Source organism: Myodes glareolus, chromosome 7 (assembly GCF_982192425.1).
Source record: "Myodes glareolus chromosome 7, mMyoGla1.1, whole genome shotgun sequence".
Taxonomy (NCBI): Eukaryota; Metazoa; Chordata; class Mammalia; order Rodentia; family Cricetidae; genus Myodes; species Myodes glareolus.
The window spans coordinates 74,252,265-74,262,069 of NC_142032.1; the positions used below are offsets into that span (position 1 = coordinate 74,252,265).

The following is a 9,805-nucleotide window of genomic DNA, read 5'->3' on the forward strand; positions in this document are numbered from 1 at the left end:
AGTGTGTTAGGCCTGTGTGTAATGTGAGGGGAAAGGAGGTCAATGAGATCGCCCGCCTGATGACAGCACTGAGCCATGAACGAGCCCAGGAAGAGGATAAACCCAACCTCCAGCCTCTGGAATCCTCAGCGTCAGGCAGAACAACAGCTTCCACAGTCTGGCCATACACATTTCAGTGTTTGCCACCAAACAACTTGCACCAAGAGGTTCCTAAACTTCGGAGTTCCTGTTGAAACAAAGCATTCCATCTCTGGTTGCTGCAACTTGGAGGAAGCGGGCTGTCTGTGCCCTTCACAGCGAGGAGTCCAGGCTGGAGCTCATCACCTGCTCCCAACACCTGGCTTTGCTTGGCCCTCCCATTGTAGCCTACAGGAAAATTCCAGGGACAAGGTCTGTTTTCAAAATCAGGGCTTCCAAGCCTGCATCCCCACCCCCACCTGCGTGGTGCCTGCGCTGCTGACTGCTAACTCTGATTGATGCTTTGCTTCCCGTTGGGCTGATCAATTATGGTAGCAACTTTATGGGCTGATATCTGACCCCCCGGCAATCCCAGCTGGCAAATATAGGTTGTCACAGGTAACCAGCTCCACAGACAATGTCCAGGGTTCGCAGGTAATAACTTCTGAAGATTTATTCTTTTTCATTAAGAGTCTGTTAGATCCCTTAAATTAGATTTTATTTTTTAGCACGGTATAAAGTAGATTATATGAATTCCAGAGACTTTGTCTTCAGAAGGATAAACCTCTCCTAAATTAAAAAAAAATTGCTTGTGCCTATGATGAGCTAGCTCATTTAATGTCTGCCGCTAGTGTAGACACAGCTTCTTGGTGCATTGGCTTTGTTTTCCTATAACTCTGGGATGTAATGCTTACCCCCTCCCCACCTCAATGTGGTCCCTTAAGGGGGAGCTTTTTTACTCTACTGCAACCCTACACTCTCCACGCTGCAGAGCTCAGTTCCAGTTAAGACTTGGTCCTGTGAAGACGCTACATCTGGAAAACATCCTTTGTTCCATAAATGTTCATGAACTCAAAGCCTATTAACCGTTCCCCAAGCAGTCTTTATTTCCCTCCCTCATCAATTTCTGTTATATCAACATGTCTAACCATAACACTACTGTGGAAGGTTGTAATTCTAGGTCCTGGGCAGACTTCCTGATCGCTCACCTCACCGTTGCGGGTGCCTGTGGAACTTGTTGTCATGGAGCTGAGTGTCTCGGAAGAACCCAGCGTTCTTCCTGTGGGTTTGGAGTTGCTTCCGCCTCTGCCATGCCAAGTGTGTAGTAGATGTGGTTGCTCAGCAAGTTGCTACTTCCCAAAATAGCTGAAATAGACCACAAAGGTAAAATGCTCCCTCTAACAAGAACTTTAAGCTTTGTGACTTCTCAAGGGCTGGGGAAGTCAGGGGTGTGGTAGAGCAAACCTGTGTGCTCTCCCGGCCTTTGCTAGACTCCTTACAGAATCTTGAGAGTTCCTAGTCCCCTTAGCATAAGGCCATTTTCTGAGTCTAATTATATTTACAAAATGAATGTCTGTGTTGGAAGGACAACTTTTCTTCTAATTAGTCGAATGACCTTGAATAGATGAATCCATTTACCTAAGATAAAGTTCCTCCACCGGAGGCTTCTTACTCACTAAGTGTTGGGGAAGTAGGTTCTCAGTGTGAGGTGCCCTTTATAGGTGCTTGGAATAGTGCTGTCAATAAGAGGGCAAAGTCAAGTTCACAGTGAAGCATGCAATCTGTATGCAATGTTAAAGTAAATTGAAAAGCTGAATATAAATGTGGTGCAGTAACATAGGACCCTCTGTAGAGGAGTTATAAGATTTACTCGATCAATGGTACAAGGCTCAGGCATGGGAAATCTAGAGTTCTATACTTCCTGGCACATAGCATACCCAGAGAATAAAGGGCTGTGATCTTGGAAGGGGTACTAGCAAACCCGAAGAAGATGTTAGGAGAAAAGTACACGTGGGCGTTGCTATCCCGAGGAAGAGACTGGATACTGAAGTGGAGGCAGGCAGGCACAAATACATGTCTGAAGCTCAGACTTCTAGCTGGGGCCTCCCCTCCCGCCCTACATACATCACTCTATGTAGAAAGAACATGGAGTTCACTGGCCCCAACAGGGACCTTAACAGTGTCCCTCTGTCCCTGAGCACACTTGGACCAAGCCCTGTAGGCGAGGAGAGGAAGAACATTCCGGGCCAGGTCTCTTCCTTCTGTATTTTGTCTCCCCATATTGACTTGTTTAGAATCTTGGGTAGCCCACTCCCTCTGGTCCAGCCTCGGCTTCCTGGCCCTGACGTAGTAAATACTGATGGCTGCTCTCAATGAAAGCATTCGCTTCGAAAGTCAAGATAGTTCTCCCTTCTCCACCATCACCGTCCTCATGCCCCGGAAACGGAAGAAACTGCTCTGAGGGTGGGGAATCAACCAGAGCTGGCCTTTCTCTAAGGCTTCAGATTTGTCTGTCCAGGGCTTGGCTTCCTCCCTGCATTGTACAGAAGCTTGGCTCGGCGTTCCTGCTGCAGAAACCACATGGTATGTAGCCACTTGATGGACGGAGACTATCTCTGGTGCTAGACTTTGCGGTCCATTTTGGAAGAGACTGTGAGCTGTGATTGAAAGGAACATAGAAGAAAGGAAAATATAAGCGGTGTGGCTGAACAAGTCAGCAGAAATCAAGCCCGAATTTGTGAACGACTTAGTAGCACGAAAGCCAAGTGATTGGAAATAAATCAAAATGACTGAACACATTTTCACTTTATCCTTGTTTAAATATTTGTTACATCCATCGCAGTACAGTGGATTATTGACCTTTTCCAGGGGACGTTGATTCTCAGGCTGTTGGCTTTTGTTTCCCTAACGCAAGTAATCGCTTGAACTCCCTGGCACCGCCTTTGGCTACAAAGCTTGCAGGGTAGCAATGTTGGGGAGACTAATGTGTTCCCCAGCGGCCAACGGGGCCTAAGCTGGCCAGCTAGCTCTGTGAGCCTCGAAAGCCAGGCAGGCCAATACAAACACACGGATTCTCCTGAACTCGTTAAAAAGGGTTTGGTTGGTTTAGAGTGAATTCCAGTGATTGTTCTGGAAAACTCAGCCAGGTCTCACAGCTCAGCTCAGCTCTATCACAATACACTAGAAGCAAGCATGCCCTTTCAAAGAGAAACAAAACCTAGCGTTGACTTCCTGCAGGAATTTGATAGGATATGGATTTGAAAACATTAGGGCACGAAGCTTTCAGGTTGGGGTATGTTGACATGGACCCGGGATATGAACAAGGTAAATTCATTAGCTAGATTGTGTTTCAAGCCGGAAGGATGGATGCCCTGCACACGGCCTAACAGCTCCAGTGCCTCCAGCCACGTGGACTCCTTGATGCAGCTGTGTCAGACATCCAAGTCAAGTTGGGGCATGACTGACCCCTCCATATCTAATAGAATGTCAGCTCCTAGTAAGTTTATCCTTGCAGGCTTCTTTCTTTCTTTCTTTCTTTTTTAAACAGTGTTTGCTGACACACAGCCTTCATTAAGCCCCCACAGACACAGATAATAGCAGGAAACTCTGCCCAGATAAACCAATATGGGGAGAATGAGACTCAGTCAATTAAATCATTAACAGATATTTGAAATGCCTTTATAATGGGGCTCCCCTGCAGCCCGCACACAAAAATAAAAGAACACATCTTATCTCACTCCTCGCTTCATGTTGGGGCCAAAAGATTCTCTCTTGAACTCCCTGTGTTTATAGATTGCAAGGACGAGGTTTATTTGAACCGGCTTTGTTTTGAGTTTATGTGGGTTTTTCCTCTCTAGTGCACAGCCTTTGGAGTGTCTGCATCTCTGGGCCTGGTTTCTCCTTTCTGTAACCATACCAGAGTTTATCAGCGCTCATTTCTGGATAGCGTTAATGCCGCAGTCACTTCCTGTCTGCAAAACAATCCGAACATTCACCAGAGTTCTGGAGGTTACAGGCCATGTGGGGAATTTTACCTGAAATGGCTGAAATAAAATAAAATAAAAACAACCCCACGATGTTCATGCTGTTTGGAGAGAAATGGTCTTGTAAGTTAAACACATACTCATCCAACACACAGGAATTAAAAATCGACCCTGCGGACTGAACAAGGGGAGCTTAGCTGTTGAGAGGCAAGCCTGGTGTCTTCTCTGCCTTTGTCTAGGGAGAGTGGGACAGTCAGCCCCACCGGAAGGGGTCAGTCAGGTCAGTGATCCTCTCTCTCATTTCAAGCGTCAAAATGTATGCTGCTGTCCTATCTGCAGAACTCCTGATCGGGTTGAGCACGGGTAGGGAGAGCCCTGGGAATGGATATTCAACAAATTCCTGGGTGATTCTGATGCATGCAGGCCCCGGGAGTGCGTCCTCAGCACCAGTGACAGAGGATGAGAAACACAGGGGGCTTTGTCAACTGAGGTCAAAGGGAAGAGGGACCAAAGTCGCGTGCTTTATTTCTCTTGTCCCATTTAAGAGAGAAAAACATCTAAAGAAAACGATTCAGTAGTTATCCCGCCCCTTCCCATTTACCCACAGTTTCATTTTTCCCCCCATGGTTTCTGTTACCTGAGTCCGTGATCCGAAAAGATGAAAAGAAAGTTCTGGAAGCAAACGCTCTGTAAGCTTTTAAATCACACGTCTTTCTGAGCCGCATGATGAAATCTCGCAGTGTCCCTCTCTGTGCCCAGGACACACATCCTCCCATTGTGCAGTGTGTCCACGCCTCATGCACTGCTGCCCCGTGAGTCACCTAAAAACTGCCTGGGATATCAGATTGGCTGTTACGGTATCCTGGTGCTGTGTGTTCGGGCCACTCTCATTTCTCACGAAGCACAAGCAATGTCGGTACGCTGGGAAAGAAGCCATAAAGGGGTTGTTACGAGGGAACGGGGAAAAGTATGCGCAGAAGTTGCTGAGATCTGTAGCACAATGAGAGAGGGGGCCATATGCATATAACTTCTATTATTGTTTGTTGTAGTAATTGATTAATTTTGTTACTGGCTACTGTGACTAATCTTCTAGAGTACATAATTTGTAAATTAAAGTATACAAAGGAAAAACAGATTATAGGTAGGATTGATTGGCATGGTGTGCCGTTTCAGCCATTTACTGTGTATCTTAGACTGTATTCACAGGGCTAGCAGAAAACTAGCTAAATTTTGTTGTTTTAAATGAGAACCCAGGCGTCCCAAGACTTACAGAATAGAAAAGGAAATCACCATACAAGTGAATTCCCTTGGCTTGTTGGACCTTGTGCTGCAAGAGGAGTCTTATTCCCTGGAGCAGAATTCTCTAGAACTAAATAGAACCTAAGTAAGAGAGAGGCCACTGTTGTGCTTGCTTGTGGCATCTTGCTCTAGGACCTGCCTCATTTTCTCTATCTCTTTTCCTTGGGGGTGGGGGAGGTTGGGAAATGCTGGGGCCTTGAACCTTGGGCCTCTCACATAGGCAGGAAACTCCCACTGGCTACTGCTGCAGCCTTCTGCTTCATTTTCTCCCGAGTCTGTGACTTCACATCCCAGCTTCCTGGTGCTTCTTTCTCCTGCTTCATTCGGCACCTCCCTCCTCAGAAGAAACCTCTCGTGTTCTGCACACCAACTGTCTCTCTAGGATGCGTTCTCACAGCTCATTCTTACAATTTACCTATCTTCTAGTTAGAGAGTTTTGTTTTTTACTTTTTATTTTTCTCTCATCTATTACATCGTGACCACAGTTTCCCCGCCTTCGCCTCCCCCCAGTCTCTCCCTCTGTCTCATGTATGCTCCCTCTCTGCCTCCCCTCAGGAAAGAGCAGGCCTCCCAGGGACATCAACCAAACATGACATTTTTTTAAATGTCTGACAGTCTATAGATTTAATATCTGGCTTCATTTGTAGAAGCCGTCACCAGGATCTTTTGCTATGCCTCAAACACACTTTAAATATAAATCTGTCCAGGTCACATAAAACAAACCAGTGTCTTGGAGTATCAATCCTCCGCCATTAAAAACTGCTTGTGAACTGTATTTATGATCAAGGCAAAATCTTACCAGGATTTGTTTCTAAATGGGAAGACGCGAGGCAAGGCCACGCACAATGGAGAAAATGACAGAGTGCCTATCACTTCCCAGTCATGTTTCTAAACCTGGGCTGGGGAGCAACTGGGGACCACCAGACACAGGGGCGTGCTCTGCGGCTTCCCAAACTGGAATCTGCGCCCATGAATTATTCTTTTGGAGAAGTTTAAAAAGAATTTATAGAATGTAAATTATTCAGCATCTTTAACAATCCAAAACACTTGAGCAAGCATCGGGAAAGCATATTCTGAAGTTTCAGTTGAGTATTGGATCCAGCTATAGATAAAATTGCAGGTGTTCCGGCCCGAGGCTTAGAAGCTGGGAAGGGAGGGGAGAATCTGATTAGCACGGGGGAAGCCCAGGTGTCCTCCTTTGCTTCTCCTTTGCTGTGGTGAAACTCTCACCACAATCAACTCGGGGAGGAAACAGCTGATTTCATATTGTAATTCCAGGTCACAGTTCGTCACTGAGGGAAGTCGGGGCAGGAACTTACGGTAGGAACCTGGAGGCAGGAACTGAAAGAATCTGTGGAGGAATGCTGCACACTGGTTCGCTTTTCACAGCTTGCTCAGCCTGCCTGCCCTGACTCTGCACCTGCCCAGGAGGTGGCATCTGTCACAGTGGTCTGGGCCCTTTAACACTAATCATCTCTCAAGAGAATGCCCCACAGACATGCCTCCAGGCCAATCTAATGGAGGCATTTTCTCAATTGAGGGCCCCTCTTCCCAGAGGACTGTAACTTGTGCCAAGGTGACCTGAAACTAACTGGCACATTGTGCCGGAGAAAAGAGAGAGGGAGTGAGGAATAGAGAAGGAGAGATTGGGAGGGAGGGAAAAGGGCCTCAGTGACCAACCAGTGTAAAGAAGTTAGTAACTGATGTGTGCCTCTTTCTGCTATTCATCTTTGAACTTCCATTTTGTTTCTGCTTCCTTTCTGCCGTCCCCTTCCAGTCAGGGCTGGCACGCTCCAGCGGGCTTTCCTCTCCTGTCTCTGTAGGAATCCACACGTGGCGATCCTCAGCTGTGGTCCCATCCTCCTGTCTTAATGTGTCTCACCCACAATGCCACGTGTTCCCCGTGCTTTCACAAACACGCTCAAAAGGATAATTGTGGTTTCTCAGACACAAGCGCCATGTGAGGTGACAGTTTTAGTGGTCAGCCCAGCTGTACCTGAAGCTAAAATAAGCTAGTTTGCCCACATGCACCCTTCCCAAACTGTTGGACTCCACCTTTTTCTGGCTGGTATAGCTCTCTCCCTGTGGAGAGCACAGCTAGACCCCATCCTGGGACCTGCTGGGAGACAGCTCCCCTTGCCTTTGGGAGTTTGTCAGGCCAAAGCTGTAATAGATATCTCTAGGGACCCAGAGTCACCTCTGTTGTTGACTTAAAGGAGCATAGTTTGTAATGTTGCCCAATATCCCATTTCTTTACACAGGAGGGAAGGTATTTCCAAACTCCCTTCTTGCCTCTCTACTCGGTCCTTCTTTCTTACCTCTGGATTTTGCTGCAGGTAAACGCTCTGTCTCTGAGTGAGTCTTGTTGTGTAAACAGAAAAGAGACAGGAAGAAATGGACAGATCCTTAAGGATCTGGGAGTCATTAGGAACTATGCAATTTCCAACGCCACCCTTCAGATTCCAAAGAAGGTCACACAGAATCAAAGCCCTGAACTCAAAGACTATTGCAGAAAGAACATTTGAAAAGTCCTGCCTTGAAACCCTTGGCTGTTTTCTGTGTACATACAAGTCCTTCACCTTGCTCATTGGCCAATCACCTTGAGTGTTTCTTTCAGAAATGAGGTCTGTGTTTGCATCAGGAAGGCTACTTGCCTGCGAGGCAGCTTGGGGAGGAGGCGGGGTCAACACTGGGCTCCTGGGGGCAGGGAAGCTTGCAGACTTTACAGAATGTACTTTCTTGGGCTCGCTTCGTCAGCACATATACTAAGATTGGAACGATACAGAGAAGATTAGCATGGCCCCTGCGCAAGGATGACACGCAAGTTTGTGAAGCGTTCCATAAGTTAAAAAAAAGAAAAAGAGTGTACTTTCTCCATGGTGTTGCTAGGATTGGGGGTGCAACTTTCCAGAGTCTGTAGATGAATATTGCCCCAAATTCTTGCAAATCCTGTTCAAGGCAGTAATCTACCAATGTTTTCTTTCTCATGTGAATGGAATCAGATTGCCTTGAGGTAAATGCAGCGAAGGTACAGAAATAGCTACACCAGTGCTTTTTTGTTAATTAAGATTTTTATTATATTTATTTATTTATTTATGTGGTAGGTGGGAAATGCATGCATACATGTGGGTGTGCTCATGTCACATGTATGTGTGGAGTTAATTCTTTTCTTTCACTACGTGGATCCCGAGGATTGAAAGCTGGTCACTAGGCTGATGGGCACTTGACTTTATCCACTAAACCAGCTTGCCTGCCCACCTAACTCTTTTCTTTTTGAGATAGGCTTCTCATGTACCCCAGGCTGACCTGAACTTGCTACCTAGCTGAAGCTGGCCTTGAACTCCTGATCCTTTTACCTCCATTGTCCGAGTGCCTGGATTCCAGGTATATCCCACCATGCATGAATACCAGCCCAGCCCCTATCCTTGAAGAATCTGCTTTCTAGTATTCTGAGAGCTGAGATTGGATAATATATGGGGTACAGTGGGAAGACTAGAGACAAGTACCTGGGGTGGGAACTGTTTAGAGAAACAGGGCCGTGAAAAAAGAAGACCAGAAGGTTCAGTGAAAAATGGGCAAATGCTTAGCGCTGTAAACCACCTGACCCTGCCTGTGTAGAGAATGGGGTGGTACGTTGGAAGATGGGAGCTTGTGTCTGCTCAGGGAAGGTGGCTGTAGATATTGAGAGCAGACGAATGGCATTTCTTACTAATGAAGTCTGAACAGCTTGTGTCATGAGCAATTTGCACACTTACTGTGCCCTTTGTGGTTGCCGTGAAACCGGAAAGTCTCTTTTAGGCTAATCTATGAGCCAGGAAAAATATCAGCAATGTCGGGGTGCAGCTCATTCCCCCACCATATATCCCTCAGCCCCACGGTACAGATTGCACTTCTGGGTGCTGGTGTCCTCCCATTCTGCCTCCATGTGGGACAAGAAGCCCATGGAACTGAGAGGAGTGATGGACAGGGACCAGACACAGGTGAGTCTTGATCTCAGGTGCCGATGTGGAACCCAAGCCTAGCTACCTCCACTTCTAGCTGGAGCCTGGCTCCATTTTTCTCAGATTAAATAGCTTCCCATTTATTTTTCCAGGCTTTATCAACATGCTTCTAAGTAATTGTCTTCACATCCTAGCCCTGTTTTCTTGAGTCTTCCCTGCAGAGGAATCATTCACTCTGGCTGAATGTTGGCAGATGCCTTATAAAGAATTATAAAGCATACATTGAGAAAGTCAGCTGAGTATCTGTTGTAACAAGCCATTTAATTCTAATGAACTTCCCTCTCTGAATATGGCTTTTTGTCTTATTTATACTATGTCTTTCACTTGCTGCTTTCTTTCTAAACTCCGGTCACCCTCAAAAAAAAAAAAAAATAAGGAAGGAGACAGGAAGAAGTCAGGCAGGCAGAATTAAGGGAGGAAGTGGGCAGAAATGGAGGAAAGACAGACATAAGAAGGAAGGAAAGAGATAGGAAAGAAGGAAGGAAGAAAAGGAAGAGGGGGAGGTAGACAGAAAAGAAAGAAGAGAGGCAGGAAGAAAGGAGGCAGGGAGGAAAGCGAGAAGAA

At 46.4% G+C, this 9,805-nt stretch overlaps 1 long non-coding RNA gene and 1 other non-coding gene across 2 annotated transcripts; one reads left to right on the forward strand and one right to left on the reverse strand.

Moving 5' to 3' along the window:
• Positions 1-659: 659 nt before the first annotated feature.
• On the reverse strand, positions 660-4,715 carry LOC146893479 (uncharacterized). Its single transcript, XR_015003106.2, has 2 exons — positions 4,579-4,715; positions 660-2,615 (listed from the first exon to the last, which is right to left on the reverse strand). It is a non-coding gene; the product is annotated as an uncharacterized LOC146893479 (long non-coding RNA).
• Positions 4,716-7,981: 3,266 nt separating this feature from the next.
• Positions 7,982-8,088, forward strand: LOC125413735 (U6 spliceosomal RNA). Its single transcript, XR_007236015.3, has one exon. It is a non-coding gene; the product is annotated as a U6 spliceosomal RNA (small nuclear RNA).
• The last annotated feature ends 1,717 nt before the right edge of the window (positions 8,089-9,805 follow it).